This window comes from Mycteria americana, chromosome 1 (genome assembly GCF_035582795.1).
Source record: "Mycteria americana isolate JAX WOST 10 ecotype Jacksonville Zoo and Gardens chromosome 1, USCA_MyAme_1.0, whole genome shotgun sequence".
NCBI classification, from domain to species: Eukaryota; Metazoa; Chordata; class Aves; order Ciconiiformes; family Ciconiidae; genus Mycteria; species Mycteria americana.
Window position 1 is genome coordinate 106,826,889 of NC_134365.1, and position 21,468 is coordinate 106,848,356.

Below are 21,468 nucleotides of genomic sequence, written 5' to 3' on the forward strand. Positions count from 1 at the left end.
TACGAGGCAAGCCACCTAGAATGGAAGGGGTAAGGGCAAAACCAGGAGCGGGAAGCGCTGGCAGCAGCCACCCGCACTGCCGCGTTGCGCGTGCAAGCGGCAGCAGCCTTCGTGCCTGTGACTGCTCTGGGGGGCCGTGGTTTGCCACCGGGGTGAAGCTGAGCCCTGCAAGATCACCGTTTTTGATAGCAGCTAGCCATGGATCTCAGTGCGGCTGTATTGCCAGTTGACAGTACTGTCTCAGTATTTCTTTCAAAAAACGGTGGGTTTTTTTCCCAACTCAGTGTCCATCGTCTAGTTTGAGGCACGTGACTTGCGCTTGTAATGCCTCAGTCTGGCTGTGCTTTACTGTGTAAACGCCAAAACTGTGAGATGAGACTCAGACTGACACACAGATGCCTCTTTTCTTAATTATTCTATAAAATAATTTCTTCTCCTCTAAGAGAAGTCAACCAAAAGTCTTCATCAGACACCTTTTCCTGATGCTATTACACAGAACAGGTTGGTCCCAAAGAGCATTTATGAAATTCGTGAGGCTGTCTCTTGAAGTACGAAATGCTTTGATGTACGAGATCTAGTTTTAGGTGATTTTTGAGAACACTCAATATAAACAAAACCCCTTGGTCCCATTATGATCTGCTTCCCTTCTAAAAATTTATTTTTTTAAAAAACATAGTCTTATGTTTTTCAGGTTTGCTAATTTTTTGCAAATTTTAGGTTTGCTTTCTTAGTTTGGCATCTCTTCAATAGTAAACTGTTACACAGTTTACTATAATACTATAAAAAGTTCAAAATCAGCTGTTTTAAAATTCTGTCAAATACATCAGGAGTCTGATGAAGAACTTTTCTTGAAGGTAAATGGAGATATTAAAAAGTTTATAAACATTAAAATACATTTTTGAAGTCCAGTAGATTGCTAAACAAGAAACAATTATGACTAAAATCAGAGCTGGATTAAAGAATAGGTTACAATCTATTTTTCAAAGCCTACAGTTAAACCAGATGACTGGTTAGTTTCTTTGTCCTCATTTCTTTGCACAGCCATGGCAGGTCATGGCTGTGCAAATAAGAAAATTCATGTACTTCATTATGATATAAAAACCTAAAATGCATGAAGAAAGGAGAAGAAACATCAACAAATACAAACACAAATCCTGAAATCTACTTGAAGGGTTGGCATCCTTGGTGTTCCACGTGTGTCATGTCCTAATGTTTTTAACGCAGGGTTTTTTTGGTTTTGTTGTTTGGGGTTTTTTTTAAGTCACAAACAAAACATGTTTTCTTTAATTTCCAATATAGTGCAAAATTCAATTCAATGTAATCCAATGCAAATTCAGTTTAAGATCTGAAATCAAGTTTTTATCTTTCTCATTTCTGCATTCTTTCCATTAACAAAGACTCTGAACTGGAATACAGTTACCAGCTGCTGATCATGCGTAAGCCAGAAAATAATATAATTCATTCTCCTAAATAGAAAGTGTTCAACTTTCAGAAATGAAAATGTATAAAGCAGTAAGATTCTACCTTAGATTTTACAGAATTTTGCTTCCTAATATGTAATTAAAAACAAACCAAAAATCCCTTAGTGTAACAGTAAGTATAATCTAGTCCTGTTAATAGATTATTATTGGTGATCCTGACTCAGAAACTCTAGAATTTCAATAGAGGTTGTATTTATATTTTACAATCCCTTGGTCATTAGAAGCTAAGAGAATTCAAAAAGAAGGTTTTCTGCCTTTCGATGTTTATACTGCCTACGAAGAAATTATTCAGACCTTAAAATTTACAAGAAAATTACAGTTTGTCCTGAAGCTCCCAAATGTGACAAGGTTTATCTGGTTGTGGGAGAGCAAGATATGATTTCCCTGTCATCAGTTTACCTTCTGTCTTTAAAAAAAAAAAAAAAAACAAAAGTTCTCAAGGTGGAGAAATTTATTTTCAGAGGACAAAATAAAACCCATACAACTAAAACGGTCCAAAGCGAAATTAATTTTGGAATGGACCACATAATACAAAATGTTATGCATTTTTCCTCTGCTGCTCAAATACAGGTGATTTTGTCACTGTCCCCAGCCCCCCACAAACACTACACCTCAGCTCACTAAGATAAAGCATTCAGTGCAATTCCTTTGAAGAAAAATGAGAAAACCTGCCCTGTCTATGGTAATGGGACTACCTATGTCATTTTTTTGCCAATGTTGATTGCTTTCTTCTAATAAGTAGTTTATGTGAATGACATAACTACAGACAGAATCACTTTCTTATCTGTAGTATAATTTGTACAGATTTTACACCTTGTACATTAAGGATTTTGATAGGCCAAAGTAGATACTCCATTCTATTTTGCTAAAATGTGGACAACACAACCCTATACACCGTATTGTTTCAGTCTCAATACGGTGCTGCTGGACTCAATAATTGGCTATAAATTTGCCCAGGACTGACAAAATACTCCACTATACAAGCAACAATGCTGTTGTACTGGGGAAAAAATTCCATTGCTGTGCTCCCATATCTTCTTTCCAGACTTTAGGTCAGAAGATGACAAAGCAGGATGGCGGGATATCAATATCAGTTAAAGCTCCTGAATGTCAGAGTATTCAGTTATTCACTTAAGGGTAGAAAAATCTCCTGACAGAAATTCATTTAAACTGCTAGTAGAAAATACATAGGGGTTTCTAGCTGACAATGTTTACTTTTTTCTGTCAAATTAAGAGAAAATTATAACCTTATGCCAGCTGGAAATAATAGCATCCAGGTAATCAAACTGGTGTTAATAGGATAAGAAAGCAAAAAGTAAAAACCAAATATAATTACAAACAAACAAAAAACCAACCAACCAACCAAAACAAAGGCACGCTGAAATTTTGATAAATGTTTGATGTTTTAAATAAATATCTACGACAATGTGACAGTACACTTAATAATCATCACTCACAATTATATAAAAGGAAGGTAAATGTTTGCCAGAATGTATGACCTTGAAAAAAGATTGCACTGAAAGTCTTTAACTTAACTAATACAAGAGATCAGACTAAACTACTTTTAACCTACTTTCTAGATTTATTAGAAAGGAACATGGGAAAAGGGACCAAAAGATACTATCAATCAAAAAAGTTCTATTTTACAAAGCTAAGTTCAGCAGCAGATTGTTTTGACAGCTATACTGCATTTCTATTTGAGAAAATGTTCTTAACTAGCAGCGTAGCTGGTTAAGTGGTATTTGATGACTATTACTGATTCACATAGATTATGACAGAATTGATCAGAAATAAGTGACTTACATTTACTACATTATTCTTTAGAGTCCTCATGTACCCTTAAAGAATTGTTAAAACATATTTTAGAATATTTTTTCTTTTTTTTTTCCTCAAACTAAGATGAAAATTAAACCTAAGCTGAAAAAGTTATGATTTGTATCAACACCCCTCTAAAATTCTATCTCCAGATTAAATAGGCAAAAATTCTCTGCAAGCCTCAAGTTCAAGTCAGGTGATCTCCTATCATCCTCAGCTGCTCACATTTAATGCAACAAGAACTACATAGTTCACATACTGTTTACATGAAAGTTTAAATATAAATAGCTAATAATATATAAATATATGCATGTCTATTTTGATTTAGCAAGAAAACACTGTCTTCAGATAAGATAGAAGAGCAAAATAATTTCAGGACAATTTCCTGACTTCCATTTCAACTTTTGCATTAAAAAGTGGGAAAATGGGGGGGTTTTGCCTGCTTTGGCATTTTTTTTGGTTTTGGTTTTTAAGAGACTGACATATAATACAGAAAAAAGGAACAGCGTACATACTGATTTTGAGGGCAAAAGACTGCTTTAATTTAATTCCAAGTACCCTATGTGAAAATACAGCATTAATAATAAATGCTTTCTAAAGGCTATAGATGTTATCCACACAATAAAACCGTGAAGATGAATCCTAACTCTACAGCAGGGAAAGAAATACATAAACCCCATGCTTGTACAGAGGCACGGAGTTAAGAGGGAGCAAATATTCTGAAGATAGGAAACAAGGTAATGTTAGCATTAGAAAATGAAATAAGCATCTGAAGCGTTATATTTTTTGTAACAGCATAAAGGCCAGATGATGTCAAAGCAAGAGGATTTACAAGGTTCAAAGAAACCAGTGTCCACAGAAGTTGGTATTAGTCAGAAATTAAACTAAGCTAATTTTTTCTTATTTAAAACACCTTATTTAAAATAAGATTGATTTAGCTATTAATTCCATCAGCCACAATTTTCACATTGGTAAGAAAATAAAATTGTATTTTCTTTGTCAGCAATATTCCTAAATTATTTTCATTCAAATCCCTGTAACATCCTGGCTTATTCTCAGAGATTAACTATACATGTAAGAAAAGAGCTGAAAAAAGTGGACAGCCTGAATTTCTTAAGATGTACAGCAAATTAATAATCACTTTAGAGGAACTGTGCTTTTGCCGGTGCTTCCTCTTAAAGCCAGTAACATGTTAAAGCAGTACTGAGAAACAGGACAAGGATGCAGACTAAAGAGGGTATGAATGACTAAATCAATATGAAGTATCAAGCAAGTCTAGTAAGAATAAGGGTACTCTACTAAACATGCAGTGCCACTTATACCCGTAGTCTTTATCTTAAAATATATAGTCTTTATCTGAAATTGCAATGCTGAAGTTATGTCTCCTAACACATCTTTATATTATGCAATGCATTTTTCAGCATGGACACATTTCATAGGTTGAACTCTTTTCTTTGCCCTAGACAAACACCCATTTGGAACTGATTTACAACTCCCTTTACTGTTGGCAAAACACAGTTTCTTCACAAAGATCACATCTCGAGGGATTGAGATTGATTGTTTCACACAATATACGGTGACAAAAAGATTTACAGTTTGGATCAGAGCTACTACTACAGGCATAGGCGTCGGTTGGTATTACTTCAAAGACGGTGCGCGTTTTAAGATGAATTGGGCCCTAACGATGACCTCTGCTGAGCTACCAGGCTTAAAGTGTAAAGTTGCAATTTGTTCTGACATTGTTTCATTGCCATAGTCTGGCTCTTCATTTCATATATTTAATAAAAAGCTGATAGACATTTTATATCAGAGAATTCAGCATTTTATTGAGAAAAATATGCTTCTGTGACCAAATAAGCATAAAATATAGAGGAGTAAACCTTGCACAGCACAAACACAAAGACAAAATCCAAAACTATGGATTTTTTTTCTATTGTTTTCCTTCCAAAAATGAACAAGAAAAGTAATAAGGGTCAAATTATTACTTTTGTACCTCAAAAAGCCACCAGTTCATTTTATAAAGAGGAAATATATAAAAAGGAGTTTGAGTGCTACAGGATTATCTCAGAATCCTGCAATTTTATTTCTGTGTCAAACCCTACCTTTCTTTTGACAGAACTGTCAAAGGAACAGATCTAGTGTGCTTCTTTTGGAGACTTCAGCCAGAAATCAGGCAAATCAAACCGATCTATGCTTTTCCTTTTTTTTTTTTTTTTTTTTAAATGTAGAAATATATCCTTTTTTCTGATCCTCACCCATAATGGCTAAAGAAGTAATTCTTTCTCTTCAATCATTCCTCATCAGTCCTGGGCCAACATTTAATAATTCATTTATACTTCAGAGACATGTTGAGACTGCTAATTAGTTAAGAGATGGATTTTATGCATAATAACTTGATGTGTGTCTATGCCAGACAGATGTGTAAAGAGTTATAATATCTGCACCTTTAAAACTGTCATATGCTCTAGCAGCTTCTGCTTAGATAGAATTAAATTAAATAAATACAGAATAAAATAAATAAAGCCTTTTCTTTTTCACAAGCTTTCAAATCAATTTATTTGAGATTGCTTAGAAAGCCATTGAAGGCAAATGGACACGTTTAAAAGCATTTAAAGATTTTTCAAAAGAAGCATTTGTTCCAAATATATTAATTATAAATGACATTTCTAGTTAACATATACAACTAAAATGTTGTTATGTCAGATATGCTCAAAATAGTTTATTTAAAATTCTTTATTTAAAAAAAAAATTATGATAGAACTTTAGGAAGACATTTCAAATAATAGATGAGAATAGGTTATGATTTTTCTTTGGACTGGTGTAGTTTCCCTCCTGTAACTATTTTACTCCCAAGTGGGCATCATCACTCTGCATTGGATAGTTGAATCACTTTCAGAGTGCACTTTTCAAATGTTCATAGCCTGCCTTTTTCCATAACCAAATTCTTTGGGGACTGAATGCTTCAAACACATTTTGTTCTCATGCATGCCTGTTTAGAAAGAACCATCTTCTTCTCACTTTTAATTAATTTTATACTCCCATATTCTTGTATTTTTTGTTTTAACATTAAGCCTTCTTCTCCTGTCAAATATCCACGCACCGTTTCAAGAGAAACATGCATTTTCATGTATAGCAGCTGTCTTAACAACTGCCAGAAAGACGAATCAGAATCAGTGTGATTGTCTTGCCTTTTAAAAATATTTTAGCTTTTCTGTAAGTATTTATATCATGATTATGATGCATTTTGAATGAACACAGCTTTTCAAATAATCTTTTCCCTTATCTTTCATTTGTTTTCTGCATTGATAGGCGTAATCAATAATTCATCAATTTGTGAGTTCGTAAGTATGTCTCTTGTAACGTATTCTTTTCAAAGTTTTATTTTTCTGACATAATGAAATGAATTCCTATCACACTAACTAGCATATCTGAATGTTTTCCTGCTCTCAGTTTCAAAGCACCATATGCATAATGTAAGGGTCTCTTTGAATGAGCTGTTAGGAGTAGACTTCCAAGAAAGGCCAGAAAAGATTACCAATTATAAGCAAAATATTAAAGCTATTTCCTTAAAACTAGCATGTCAGAAGAATTTTTGGTGAGCTAAGTAGAAGTTCTGAACAAAAGCATGACAAATATTTTGCAGAAATAATCAAATTCCATAAACGAAGCATTACCTTTCTTTGACTTCTTCCTGGTTCAGCACAGCAAGAAGAACAACCAGCTCAAAATGTCCTCAGCTAAACTATTGTAAAAGCAAAGAAAGCAAAATCCATAAAGAGTGCAATTGTTGCACAGAATTACGCTTCTACCTTTGAAGAAAACAAAAACAAGTCCATAAATGAATTGTTTCCAAGAAGCCCAGGCATGGTGTGTGCCAAGGCCAGCAGCATGGCAGAACCGCTGCAAGCATAGCATGCAGAGAGCCTGGTGGCAGCTCAGGTTCCCAGCCGCCTTCCAGCACTACAGCGACTGGGAGGACAATAAGCTTACAGGATTACAAGGTTGCCGTGCCAGAGCGCCCAGGGTGTACTCAAGACCACCGTGCAGGGTGGAAGGACGCTCGTACAGCAGAGGAGAAAGCTGAAGACGACGCATCCCAAATGGGAAAAGGAGTCAAAGCTGTTGTGGCAGGGGAGGGTGGAATGCTTCACACAGCCAGTGGCAGCGTGAATCCTGTCTCGCTCTCAAAATTTCCTCTGGTAACAGAACAAGCCTTCATCCCCATCAGCTAGAGAGTCAAAGTAAATTGTGGCGGCTATCACGCTAACTATCATGTTTTCTTTTGATATAAAGGAAGACGTTTTCTTTTATGTCCTGAATGGGGGACATGCTATTGTCACATGGAGTCACAGCGAGAGCAACAGGACTCCAGACAGGAAGAACTGTATGCCTTCATGTAATCTTGTGGGATCTATCTTTACACACTTATACAAACTTTGATTTTAAACTTTATTTAAACTTTCCTATGATACGAAATGTCACAGTGATGGGGAATCTAAAGAAGAGAAAAATAAAATAAAATGTAGCAATGTTTATGGTCATCTTAACTGAATGTGTATTAACTCACGTCATCGGAGACAGTTAAGGATACTGGGGTATGTACTTATGTTTTAATACTATTTTTCTGTTTCTAAATTCTTTCACGTTTAGAAATACTTTGGGACAGTTTTTGCCTCATTTCTTCTATTTAGCTCCATGGCCCCCCTCACTAATGAATGAAGTTCAGTGTTTCAGTCTCACATCTTCTGAAAAAGTTAAAGGAATAGAATATTGACGTACGCGGTTATTACTGGCAACAAAACCTTCCCGTAAATGCAGTCCCTAGAGACTAATGGAGACCTCTGGGTTTCAGAGTACCCTGCTTAACAGCACCGCTCTAATTACAGAAGGCTGCTGATAACTTCTGCCCTCAGCCACTGATGAAGTGACACAGTGATGAAGCAGGAGGGAAAGAAACCACAGTCTGATTCAAAACTGTAATTCAATTCTGAGGTCCTGAGGTTTGAAGAATCTTTGCATTACTGTTGCAACGTTCTGGGTGAGTTAAAGAGAAAGCATTCTGCAGTGGTTTACAAATTTCTGAACTCATAAAATTGCAGGGTCTTTCTGAACTTCTGTAGTTCACATGAACTAGACTTCAGAAGAATGGAGGACGGATAGCAATGTCAGATTCAACTCATCCAAGAATTCTGCACTGTTTTTCTTTGCAAGGAAACTGGAGGCATAGAAACAAGAAATCATGAAAAACAGTCTACCTGCTTTTCAGGTTCAATGTTCTTATGATCTACTTCTGGACGCATACCTAGCAATAGCTGTTATTATTTTTAGAGGTCCTAAAAGTGTACTCAGCAATCATGGCTTATACAATGAGACATGCTTCAAAAAATCTTATGTCCTGTGCTAAGCAGTTGTCATGAAACAAAGCTTCCCATTACTTCTTTTGACGCTCGTTTCAACAGCAAATCTTGACACTACCTTTTCTTCTTTGCCCCAGAACCAGATTATTGCAATTTGTTCTACCTGTTGAACTGCTGTTCTTAACTGATTCCTTTAAATCACCCAGTCAGTCAGAGGTGATCCCTATCACAAAAGAATTCCAAATATTGTAGCTCAGAATTTTGACTATACCAAAGTCTACACATCTCTTCATAAAAGCTAGACTTACCTAAGCCTTTCTTTCTTGTTTTTAATCCTAATGGTTGGTACTTTGTAAACTGTTAACATAGAAACCAGTGGATGAATACACAGGTAATTAATGTAGAACAAAATTATTGCATTGTTCTATAAAGAATAAATGAGATATTTAAAATTGATACACATTTCTAAAATTGAACCCATGCATTTACAGGTAATTTACAAGATACTGTGACTGTATAAACATGACAACCTCTTTCTGCTCTACGAAAATTTGTACAACACAAGTAACCTGATATAGCTATTACAACGCAATAACTTACTGAAATATTCTATATTTTCCTATGCTGAATTAGGATGGGAGGGATTTTGTTGTGTTGCAACCATCGACATGAAAAAAATAAAAAAAGTCTTTACAGGTAATGTTCTTGAGATTAATTACTGATAAACACTCTGAAGTGGTACTGGAGCTGGAATTCAGTTGCCTAAACTACAGGCATTACTACCCATGATATACCCATACCAGCCTGTGATAGGCCCCTGGTACCCGTTACAAAGGACTGTAGGAAGCTCTCACCCTTCCAGAGAAGCAGCTAGAGTCCAGGTGTTACTGCATTTGAAACTGCAGTAGACGTATGTTTAAGCAACAAATAATACGCTAAAAATATAACTGTAAGTTAGAATAACTGTACACATATATTAAGTATAGTTTGATGTCATTACTGTCTCTTTCTCCAAATGGCATTTATAAATGATGCCTAGAAACTTCCCACCCACTAAAAAAAAAAAAAAAGAGAGAGAAAAGCTATATTCCTCTTGTTCTTGTTGGGGTTTTTGACTACATTATATAATTTCACGAAGCTAAGTCTCTAAACTTTTATTTTACTTTTATACATTATCAGAAATGTTAAAAGCATCTCCACTGATACTGAGCACAGGATTCTTGTAAGCTATATTATACAGTAACATAATGGATATGGAAATCATATGTAATAACATTATGAATACTGAAATATAACTATTTTATGAATGTAGTCTGTGAGATAACTATGTGACTATGACGAGGCACCAACATTTTTGCTGTAAATATGTTCTGCTGCTAAAGCTCGTGGGACGCTCACCATATGCCTATAATTCTTAAAATGAATGCAATCTGCTCAGGAAGACACCACCACCTCTTTCCAGAAAACAACTGACAAGCACAGGTTTGAACGACAACAACATTTTCCTAAGCTATATGTTAAACTGATAACCGTTTTGTGAGATTGAAAGCATAAGGATCAAAAAAGCTTCAAGTACACAAATCCTTGTGAAGGAAGGAGAGTTACCTTTCAAAGGGCATGTTTGTGAGTTTTGAGAAAGAAGACAAGCTGACCTAGAAGAACATTAAAGAAAAGCTTGTAAACAGTTAAGACTTCATGAGATGACGGATGTATTAATTCTATCTATATTAGGTATCTAACTACCCCTATAGCCCTGGATTTCAGTTTCTCTAGAGTCTTTATGTAGAAGAAGGTAGTTATCTAAGGTGTTGGGCATCTCTACGGACTGGTTTGGGTTTCCTTTTTTTTGGGGGGGTTGCTTTTTTAAGATATGTTTTCTCAAAAATATTTTTTCTTCCTTATACATGGTACTATGTTTCAAAGAGTTATTTCAGCTAATGCATTCCTTCAGAGAGAAGCATATAAGTCCTGAACCAAAATTAGATCTGCTGAACATTGTTAGCATAGTACATAAGGACCTATACTCCAGGCAGAGCTGGACAGGGAAATGCAAACTGTGATTTTATTGTGAGAGATGGGTGGTCGATACAGATCTGAAATTAGGAGGACTGCAGCAGTTGGGGAGACAAAGGTTATGGAACAAAGGCAAACGAGTTACTATTGCTTCAGAAATTACCACCAGTGACCTGGAGCTCTGTAACTGACAGGGTACAAGATCTCATCCTGTCCCAAATATAAAATTTATTTAATTCAACAGTTAGAGCAAGCAGAAACAAAAGCATAATCACTACAGTGGACATTCAGTAATTTGCAAAATTGTGGAAATTCTCATTTGCCTAGTCCTGCTGAAGCAGCACTTCTCCCAGGAACAATGAGAAATGATACCATTCTTAAATACAAGTATGATTTTGATATAAATAACAGTTGTCAGCTTGGAGTTAAGCACATTTTTTGCTGAGATCACCTTTGTCTAAAAACGATGCATAATATTATTAAACTAGATAAATTGTTTTTTTTAAAAAAAAAATAATCAAACATACTTCCTTTACACTTATCTTCATGTGATAAAGGCTTTTTCATCTAAAAGCTTGGTATGCTTAACATAGCTTTTTTGTTTTATTTTTTTAAAGCATTTTTAATGCTGAATATGGCAGAGTATATCATCTTTATTACTGCACAAGTAAGTAAGCAATTCACTATTGCTCACAATGCAAAACTAGAAACCGTTATGTGAAATTATTAAATAATGGAGGGCAGGAGCTAGTCCTTTTTCTACACAATGTGTAGCCAAACTCCGCAAGTCATTACTATAGAAAGCTCTGGATGATAAAACAACATACATAGATTCCATAAAAGAATGAGCTTAAATTCATGGCATAAAAATCCCTCCAAGACTATGGAGCAGAAAAATATGTCCTCTAGCTCAGGAAGATCCTAAACTGCAGCATCCCAGGAATCTGAGAATATACACAGATGCAAATCTGACTGGTTTTTCTCCTGGTTCTTTGCTTTTTCCTAAGCATCTTTTACATCTGGCTAGAGATTTTACAAGAGCAAGAGTATTTAGGATCCTGCACATCTTGGGGGGGAATGTTTAGCAGCCTTTTTTGTTGGTAATATATAATACCTGCATGCACTTATTTTCACTTAGGAGCACGTGGGTTTTTTTTTTCCCCCCGAATAGAACTCTCTTAAATGTGAGTCTCCCTTCGACAGTTATATTCAAATGCAGAAGGACTATTAGTACTTAATTTTCTTTTGTTTTTAATTATTTTGCTTAGCCTTTAGATATGCATTCAAGAAAACACACAGCAATAGGTACTACAGATGCATAAATATTATTCAAGATCAAATAATCTGAATCTAGTTGAGAAAAAATACACACTGAAATGAAATACAATATGGACAACTAATTGATCACCATGAAAACTAGTACATTGTTTAGGCTTTAAATGAATGAACTGATCTCAGAGAATTATAGCTGTCGGTTTCAACAAATATAAATCATGACCCTTTATTAGGAAAGGAAAAAAGAATGCAACACTCTTTGTTTCAACCCTCCCTCACCCCACAGTAAAAATCCAAATTATAATGATAAGAGATGTCTTCTGCTTCAGATATTAAATCACAACCAAAGAAGTGTTGACAAACAATAAAACATGGGCAAAACCAATAAAAATTGGCACAAACAACTGGAAGAAAAATTTTCCTGGGTCTAACGTGATCATGACAAACTCCTCCCCTAACTTTTAGCAAATAAACAAGTTTCATTAATGTATTTATAAGATATTTTTAGACAACTTTGTTCTTTTGATCTCTCTTCATCTCATTTCAATCTGTTTACCATTTTACTTCCACCAGGACTCCTAAGATGCACTGAGATCTCTGAGCTGTTTACTGTCTTGAAAATAATTGTTTCTGCCACATAACACTATGTCCAGTACATACCAAAGTTTTCTATCATGGCAATGACCAATGTGCGAGAACTCTAATGACCCATTAAAGCTCTAAGCTGTAACAATTTAAAATAAGATATATCAAAAGACATTTCTGAGTGGTTTAAGTTCTTTTTTGTGTCATCAAAAAACTTGTGGAACCCATTCCAAGATGTCATCACATTAAGCAGATGGAAATCCGTGTCAATACATTTGAATCTGCTAAGTTTTCTATACAATCTTACCAAATGATAGAAGAGCATAGTACAATAATGCCTTCGCATATAAACACACAACTGGTAAAAACAAAACAAAACAAACCCCATATTTCCTCCAGAACTGACCCCTGCATTCTTCACTTCTACATGAAATAGAAACATGCCCAACATGAGATTTTCAAAACATGCCTAAGTTTTTGGTTTTGTTTTCACAGGCATAAATTTAATTGAGAAATTCCATCTGGAAGTAAGAAAAAAATATTTCCTCATGAGGACAGTCAGGCAGTGAAGCACGTTGCCCAGAGAGGTTGTACAACCTTCAGCCTGGGAGATTTTCAAGTCCCAACTGGAGAAAACCCTGAGCAACCCAGTCTGACCCTGTAGCTGACCCTGCTTGAGCAGGAGGTTGAACTGGAGACTTCTTGAGGTCCTCTCCAACTGATATTGTCCTATAATCCTACAGTAAATTCATTTCTTGTGTAAAACATCAAAACAAGGTGTTAATATCAGCTTCTGAAGAACTGTGTGTTACTAAAGATTTGTTTAATTTTCAAAATACAAATTGAAGAGTCAGCTTTGGTTATGTATCTATTATAGCCACTCCCGAAATAGTCTCATGCCTAAAGAGAGTTATACTAAATATAGACCAGAGTATTTTAGTCATTGAGAAGTCTTCATCTTACACCCAGTTCTGCAGCCTCTTATCCTCAAGTGGTTCACTTGGTTCTGAAAAGTTTTTGCTTTTTAATGTAACAAAGGAAAATACATGATATAACTACATGAAATATGAGCTTAGCCTGAGTTACTTAATTTAATAATTGCTACCACAAAGCTTTCTTTAAATTGTAACTTTTAGCAAATTAAAAAGTATTTAATTTTGAAGCAAATTTTTCATAAACAAAAATCAGCATCTACAATTGGTTGCTGTTACTAATATCTGCCATTCAAACAGATGGAAGGAATAAAACCCACAGAGAGCAGGTGTATTCTTTAATCAGAATCAGAATGTTGTTGATCAGCAGTTTTATACAATCATTTTTTAACGAAAGGTATTTATATCAAAAATGAGCTGAGTTTGGGCAATGACAGGTTCAAAAAGAGACAGAGAAAAAAAAAATTGAAAATTCCCACGGAAGAACTCTTTCTAGTTGGCATTCTGCTCATCCTGTGCCCAAAGGAGAATGTTTAAAATATTTAACAGAAAAGTAAAGTTCAGCACTGTTCCAAGAGTATTCTGGGGAGAATAACCAGCAAAATGTAGGATGCTGTTTCAACACCAAAGAACGCTTCCTCTTAAAGAGAATACATCCTACCATGCACGGCAACAATTTGATAATTATTTTGTTAATTCACATATAAGATGTATTTTTTTCATTGAGACATTATTTTCCACTCCCATTTCTGTTTAAAAAGTTTGAAAAAACTATTAGTATCTGAAAATGTACGATTCTTTTCCTTCTTCCTCCTCAATTCAATAAAAAAAGTGCTTGAGTCAGCTCTTATGAAAACATGAGTAAAAAACAAATCATGATAAAATTGACTAAAAAATAAGTTTCTTAGACTCCAGTCCCACAAATGGTTTGTATAAACCTCTCCTTGCCTCTCTATTTACTAGCATCTTTCTGCTTTTTATGTAGGAAATAATTTATATCAATACTAGCTTATTGGGACAGAATAGCTTTCCCATCTATTCCACAGCGGGTCAGTGACCTAGCCAAACAAATGAGGAAAGTGAGTACAAGTTCTTCTAGGTTAGATGGCAGCAGGCTTCCATGGAGGCTTCCTTCATAAAGCTAAGGAAGAGCAGACTGTAATTTATAACATCTCATACAGCAGGAAAATGCACTAAAAGCAACACACATCTTTATTCAAAAGAAAGACAGTAAGGTCTCAGGCATGGCCTTAGATCTAGTTGAAAAAGGAAAAGAAATGACAGGTGTCCTCACAAAACAGACAGAAGTGAATAAGAAAGGAAAGATGACATTCATCCTACAATTTACTGCCAAAGTCTTTATCAGATGAAGAAATGAGATCATTTCAAACAGTCACATTATCTACATCTTGGTTTCTTTATGGAGAAACAGAGAAGGCTGTTATGTAAGTAAAATGCAAATACCACCTAAGAGCATTTCCTTCTATCCCAACAGTTTTTTTGATACCATTTAGAAGTTTCTCTTTGAACCATTATTTATAATCCTAATTGTATTAAAAATGGTTAAATAAATGTATTAGTTTCAAGAAGCCTATGGATCAATTCCCTCCCTTCTCCTTGTTGAACTAAGATTTGGTTATATTTTTTGGGTTTTTTTTAAGATGGTCGCTACAAATAAGTCAGAAACAAATACAGCCTGCTGAAACATTAATTTATGTTAAATAATTTTAGCCCACAGTTTTCTGTTGTTCACTGTTACTTGCACTGAGCACACAATAACAATCAATCTATTACTGGTGGTAACTGATATTAAAATTTCATCTAACTCGGTGTTTTCCTTGTATGCTTCAGTTTCAGGCATAACTAACGCAGTATTAGCATTGACCTTAATGAATTCCTCTTACCATTAAGTTTGAAGTTACTTAGACTAATTGTTATCTAAGAATCTCCCAGCTGCAACATAAAGTCTATTAAGTCAGATTAGAGCAGAGGTAACTTATTCAAAAAAAGCTTATATAACTAAAGAGCTTAAATCCATATTACAACAATGGATTAAAAGATTTAAGAGTTCTAAATGAAAACCAAATTACTAACTTTTTCCATAAACCCTTCAGTCATATGAGTGAGCAAAGTTTACAAGTCCTCTGCTGTGCTTCATCAGCAGCAATTTATGTGGTTTCTTATACTGCAGCAGTGAAAGAAACCGAGACTGTTGTGGACGTTAACTACGACGCAGATTATGGAAATGGTTTCTTAAATAATTACCCTTATTAGTCCAGTTCATGGTCAGTGACAGAATCAAGTGTTTCCAAGTTACAACAGGGAAAAGATTTTTGAGACTTGAGAGTAATGCCCATTTTGATTTGCCTGTGCTCTGGATGGTAGAGCATCTGGAACCTTTGGTGGCTAAATGGAGTGTGACAAATGGGTTCAAACCTTTTATCTTCTGCTTAATGAAAAAGATTTGTGAGAAACTGTAATAAGACAATGTTAATTTTTCTCGTGGATTGGTATGTTATCAGTTCTCAGTATTGTCCTGAAAACCGCCTTTCCCCTTGTATTGGAGCACCTCACGTTGCTCATTCTTGCAAAAGACAGCCTAGGACTTCTGTGAGGTCTGTGATTAAGTTCCACATGGACTGAAAGATCCATTTATACCCAAATGATTTTATTTTGGGAAAATATATAATAGCCATTATATTCTGGGTGAATATGATAATCTCATCCTGTTTGCAATGATTATTAGGGAAACGGACACATGATGTAGTCATCAGGGAAATCTTTTTCATGGAGTTAGTAAACAGATACATTAGTTATGCAGCAAATTTATTACATTTGTTTATCCTCAATCACTTGAACCATTTTCCAAATTTGCAAACTCCAATAATTCATTTCCCAGTCATCAAAGCTCAATAAATAAACATAACAGTCTTTTAATTCTTAGTCATTAGGAATCCTCCGTCCTCTTTTTATCAACAAAGAAAAAAACATCCTAAATCGATACTGTCCTTTTTATGCAAGCTGAACAAAGTAGCCTGGATTATCAAAGGTCTTCTACCACATGGAAGGAAATTACTTCTGCTGTAGGTATAAGATCCATGTCAGTACACGTCCGCAAGCGGGGGTACTCAACAAAGGATAACTGCAGCTTCCTGAGACTTCCCATTCACTTTCTGTCTAGAAGATGAGATTCAGTGTAAAAATCTTAACTGTAGAGAAGCATAGAACTTTCTTAATCTATTCATACGTGGTTTGTGAGATATCATAAAATAACACTGAAAAGACAGGAAAAGAAATGCAGAAGGTAGCTTGGCAAAAAAATACCGAAAAAATCTCAGAAATAAAAAGAATAAAAATGAAATCAAACTGCAACTTTCTATAGGCAAAGCTGACTGAGCCAAACTGATTGTAAACAGCTTGTAGTAAAAGTTTCTATTAGTAACATTTGGTTGCCTTGTATATAAAATTAAGACAATTTTATATTAGTGACAAGATAATGAAAATAGGCTTTCCTTTGATATTCTGTTCTTCCTGCATCAAAGGTAGATTAAAGCAGAGGTTCCCATCTGCAAATACTTTAAGACCTTCTTCGCAATTTAGTCTATCAGTTCAGATGAGCTTGGTATTACTTCTGTCCTAACAGAACAGTCATCTAATGATAATCTTCCAGGTAACATTCAAAGCTTTGAAGATAAAGTTTGTATTCTTTCTGATTGCATTTGTAGTGATAGATTGCATACTATTACTGTAAGTGCACTCTTTACGTTTTACTTGTATTTTATCAGTCTTTACATACTGTATCAACATATTTAAGACAGCAAGTGTAATTCTCCTCTTCTTTGCTATGAGTCTTGTATACAGTGACAGGTTCCTGAACGCTCTTCCTCAAAGAGAAAAAATCCAGACAATGTCCAGGTGACGGCAGAACTCAGATGTTCTGAGTAACTCAATGGAGAAGCTTCCATCTCGCCACTGACTGCAAAGAGTGTAGGAAGTTGCATTCTTGGAGGAAATGAGTCTCTGCAAATATACTCTTGCTTCTTCTTAAAGCTGGTTTTATGAATAATGTAAATCTTGGCAGAATGTATAGATTCAAAGATGTTTGGCAGCAAAAGGAGGAAAGTAGAGAACATTTTCTTGTTCCAAAACATAAGAATTATATTGTCTAAGTAAAGATTAGATTATGGTTTACAGATGTCAAGCGGAAAGGCTTACATTGCTTCTGCAGCTGGTATGTGATGTAAGAAAATACCTCAGTAATGGAAGAGAACTCAGCCTTATTTCTGTTGTATGAAAATCATCATAAAATGGCTGTTAAAATGTTAACTCTTAACCCTTTAAAACTGAAGCAGCACTCTTGCATTTGTAAGAACAAGTGAATATAAAAAACATCTGTAATATCATGTAAGCAAGTGTATTTTATCCCATACACCTCTTTTGCAGTACTGTTTTGTTATACTTTGCCTAGTTAAACTGAGCTGCTACAAGAAAATTTAATTCTCAGTCTTTAAAGTTTGCTCTTCAACCAAATTCAGATGAAAAAATATCAGAGATCACTCAATGGAACAAATCCAACTAGAAAGACATACAACATTAAAGCAAGTTAAGAAATAAATACTAAACTTTTCCATTTTAAGAAACAAATTAAAGTCTTTCTTTTTTTTTTTCAACCCCTATTAGAAATATTGTAATAATGCAAATAATGCAAGAAACATTACAATTAATCTTCATTGTTATGTAGGTGCCACTTCATATACCACAAAATCCTCCACACTCATGCACCTCTTCTATTCCTTTCCCCCTTGACCATCAAAGCAGCTATAGCTGGGCTAGAGACCAAAATTTTATAGATAACTATGCATTATGTATGTGGTTAAATAATACATCTGTAAGCAGTTTAAAATAATTAGGAAAAAGAACACAGAACATATTCTAGAATATTATAATCACCAAACTATAAATACCTGTAAATCAGCAATGCTTTAAAACAGGTTCAACTAAAAAAAGGGATAACTATCATCAGAAAAAGGTACTTCGTATGAAGGGGATCTCATACCTGGGCACTTTATTCTCCACGCTGATAGGAAAGGCCCGTATACTTCGTACCCACATTGCTGTTTAAATTCTGATGCCATAGGCCTATTCCCTCTGAATAACATTAAGTTCAGAAAGGTTTTGTGGCACTGGCTCTTAGCTTTTGATAAGGAGCTCAGCTCAGAACATTTCCTATGGTTAGTTTCAGATACAGCACCTTTTCTCTTTTGACAATATTATAGTTAAAATATCTAATAAAATACCTTATTTTTCCTAGCATGTAAATAAGGATCATAGGAAAGTTAGTCTGGACCTCCTTTGGACAGTAGTCATGAAAGACTACTTCTTTGGGATTTTGCTTTCAAAATAAGCATTTTTTTTAAACAGCTAAAGGATTTTTAAGAGGTCTACATTAACATAAATACAAATGTACCACTATTTTTGTTATTCAAGTGTTATTTTTTCATTACAAGTTTTCCTTTAAAAATGAGATTCTGTGAAATGCAGACAGCCAACTTACTTTATGTTGAAATAGAGTTTCAGAAGTAAAATACAAGACACAAAATTTCAACTTTTTCCAGAAGTAGAATTGTATGATAAGCCTTTGGCACGACAACAGTGTTTATCATCTATTTTCCAGTTATGTATATTTAAACAGTTAAATATCAGACAAGCTGAACATTAAAACATTCTGTATGGAGATGGAAATGGAGGAGACACAAGGTACACAAACATGTACATACAAAAGAAGCTCTGAATATGAAGCTTCATAAGACACATAATTTTACAAGACATTTTCAGTGTTTTCAAAAGTAGAGACCATTGCAACAAGTTGCTAAAATTCTTTTCTTCTAAATTGTGGATGTGAGATGTAGAGTTCAAGATTCTAAACACAAAACTTCCTAAAGAAGCCTTAAATTAACTTTAATTACAGCTAAAAAAAATCAAGTGGAAAAACAGTTATAAAATACTAATCTATACTTCTGTCATACAAATTCTGAAAATGTTAGCTTAATGATAAAGAAAAGTAAATAAAGCACTGATAGCTATTTTTTTCCAAGTATATCCATTCATAGCCTGTCCAGTCCTACAGTAACATGGTTTTAATTAATCTCAATCAACAAGATTAGTTTACCTGTGCACTTATCTATGTGAAATGAATATAAATATTACAATATCACCTATGCATTTAAATCACAAAGCTCATCAACTTCTGTTGGCAAGGTGAAAGATAAAAGCTACAGAAGGTCCTTCCCAGCCTCTGTCACTAATGATAAACAGCATTAACTGCTTCTGCAGACACTAATGCTGCTATCTTGGGAACACAGGCAGCCACCATGAGAACTTTACAGCTTCACTAATCATACTCTTGTTTGTCACAGAACACCAAATAAAATCTCAACAAGAAAAGGCAATAAATATTAACAGCTATGAACAAAGGAAGGTCACATTAATATGTAGATCTTTAAACACAAGATGCTTTCTTCATTAACTAAATAACTTGTTCATTATTATAGAGTGTCAAGGGGGCGTAAGGGAGAAGAAGGTACATTAAAAAAAAAATCCCTGATTGAGAGCTTTAATATATTATCTACTCAACATTTAATATTTACGGAATAGGGATTTTTGCTTGTTCTACTTTTAGTTCAAGGTTGTAAGATATTTATTTCATCTATTTTATAACCCATGTATGTTGTTCAGCTTTTGCTTTATCCAGAAACTGATCGGTAAAGTTTGGGTTTGGTCTGCATTTTCCTCTTCTTTTTTTTTTTCCCTCCCCAAAGTTTTGATTTTTTTTTTTCTAATTGGAAAGAGTGTTGAGGGAATATCTGGATACCTTCCTGTTTCTTTTTGATCACATAGCCACAGTGATGGTTTCCATTCTTTCCCCCAAGAACTAGGTGAAATTATCCCTACCGTACACTGCCTAATACTCCTTTAAAAAAATTATATTAGGTAGACTTTAGCTGCCACCCGTGCCCCACTGTCTATGTGGACACCTGCTTAGGTCTTGCAATTCATCTACATCAATAACATATTTGTTATACAAATGCTTGGTGAGGGATTAGCAGGAACAAAAAGAAGTAAGCACGCCCAAACTCCACTCTCCCTTGTATAATGCTATACCGAAGCCAAATATACTGTTTACACCCAATTAGTCCAAAGGCTTTATATCTACATTTTTTCCCTTTAGTTCCCCTAAGCCCCTGCCTATAACTTGGCAAGCTGTTCCCGCCTTCCCTTCGCTCAACAGCAATCACAAAGCACTCTCTGTACCAAACCCCGGGCTGCAACTCCTTGCGATGTCATGCACTTTCTTGAGAAATGAGAGAAATAACGTAAGATTAATGTGACCACACACTGCACTGTTACTACTGTGGAAAAGTTACACAGGCTGTTTCCAAAAGTGGTTGTGAAGTACATCAGCTCGGCCATGTATGTAAAGCCTTTTGGGAGTGTAGGAAGAAAGCCCGAGTGAAATAATCACCTTGGAAAAAGCAATCGGGGAGCCTTGCATCTCAGCCCTCCTTACACAGGAACCTTCCCCTCCCTTCTGCTGTGGTACCAACCTGGGCCCAAACACTCCTTCACAACAGCCAAAGCATCACTCAATAGCACCACATTTACGTGATCTTCCTTGTACACAAGCACTGAAGATAAAATGAGATTATCAGAAGCTAGTGGCCTGTGAAGGGCACAATAGTCCTTCTTTCATGGCTCAACCATACCCTTAGATATATAACCCCAGACTCAAGTGCATGTGAGAAACCCGAACATTAACAGTTATTGAAGACATGTGGTTAAAATGAAAAATGGTATTTTAATAACACTAATATCATACTAAAAAGTCAGAATTCTTAAGATGCAAATATATTTAGGGGTATATTCAAATTGATCTTCAGTTGGATGATTTTTTTCATATGTATTACTTCACTCAGAATAAATTAAATCAATTCTATTTTTATATATTGTACA

The 21,468-nt window shown here is 34.9% G+C and overlaps 1 protein-coding gene across 3 annotated transcripts in view; it reads right to left on the reverse strand.

Annotated features, from left to right (window-relative positions):
- The window catches only part of CADM2 (cell adhesion molecule 2), a 702,605-nt gene that overhangs the window by 442,206 nt on the left and 238,931 nt on the right, over positions 1 to 21,468 (reverse strand). The window contains exon 2 of one of the 3 annotated variants that reach the window (XM_075516421.1): positions 6,971 to 7,038. The exons of the other annotated variants lie outside the window; for them this stretch is intronic. The gene's annotated coding sequence lies outside the window, so the exon portion shown is untranslated. The remainder of the gene's footprint in view (positions 1 to 6,970; positions 7,039 to 21,468) is intronic. 3 annotated transcript variants of the gene reach the window in all.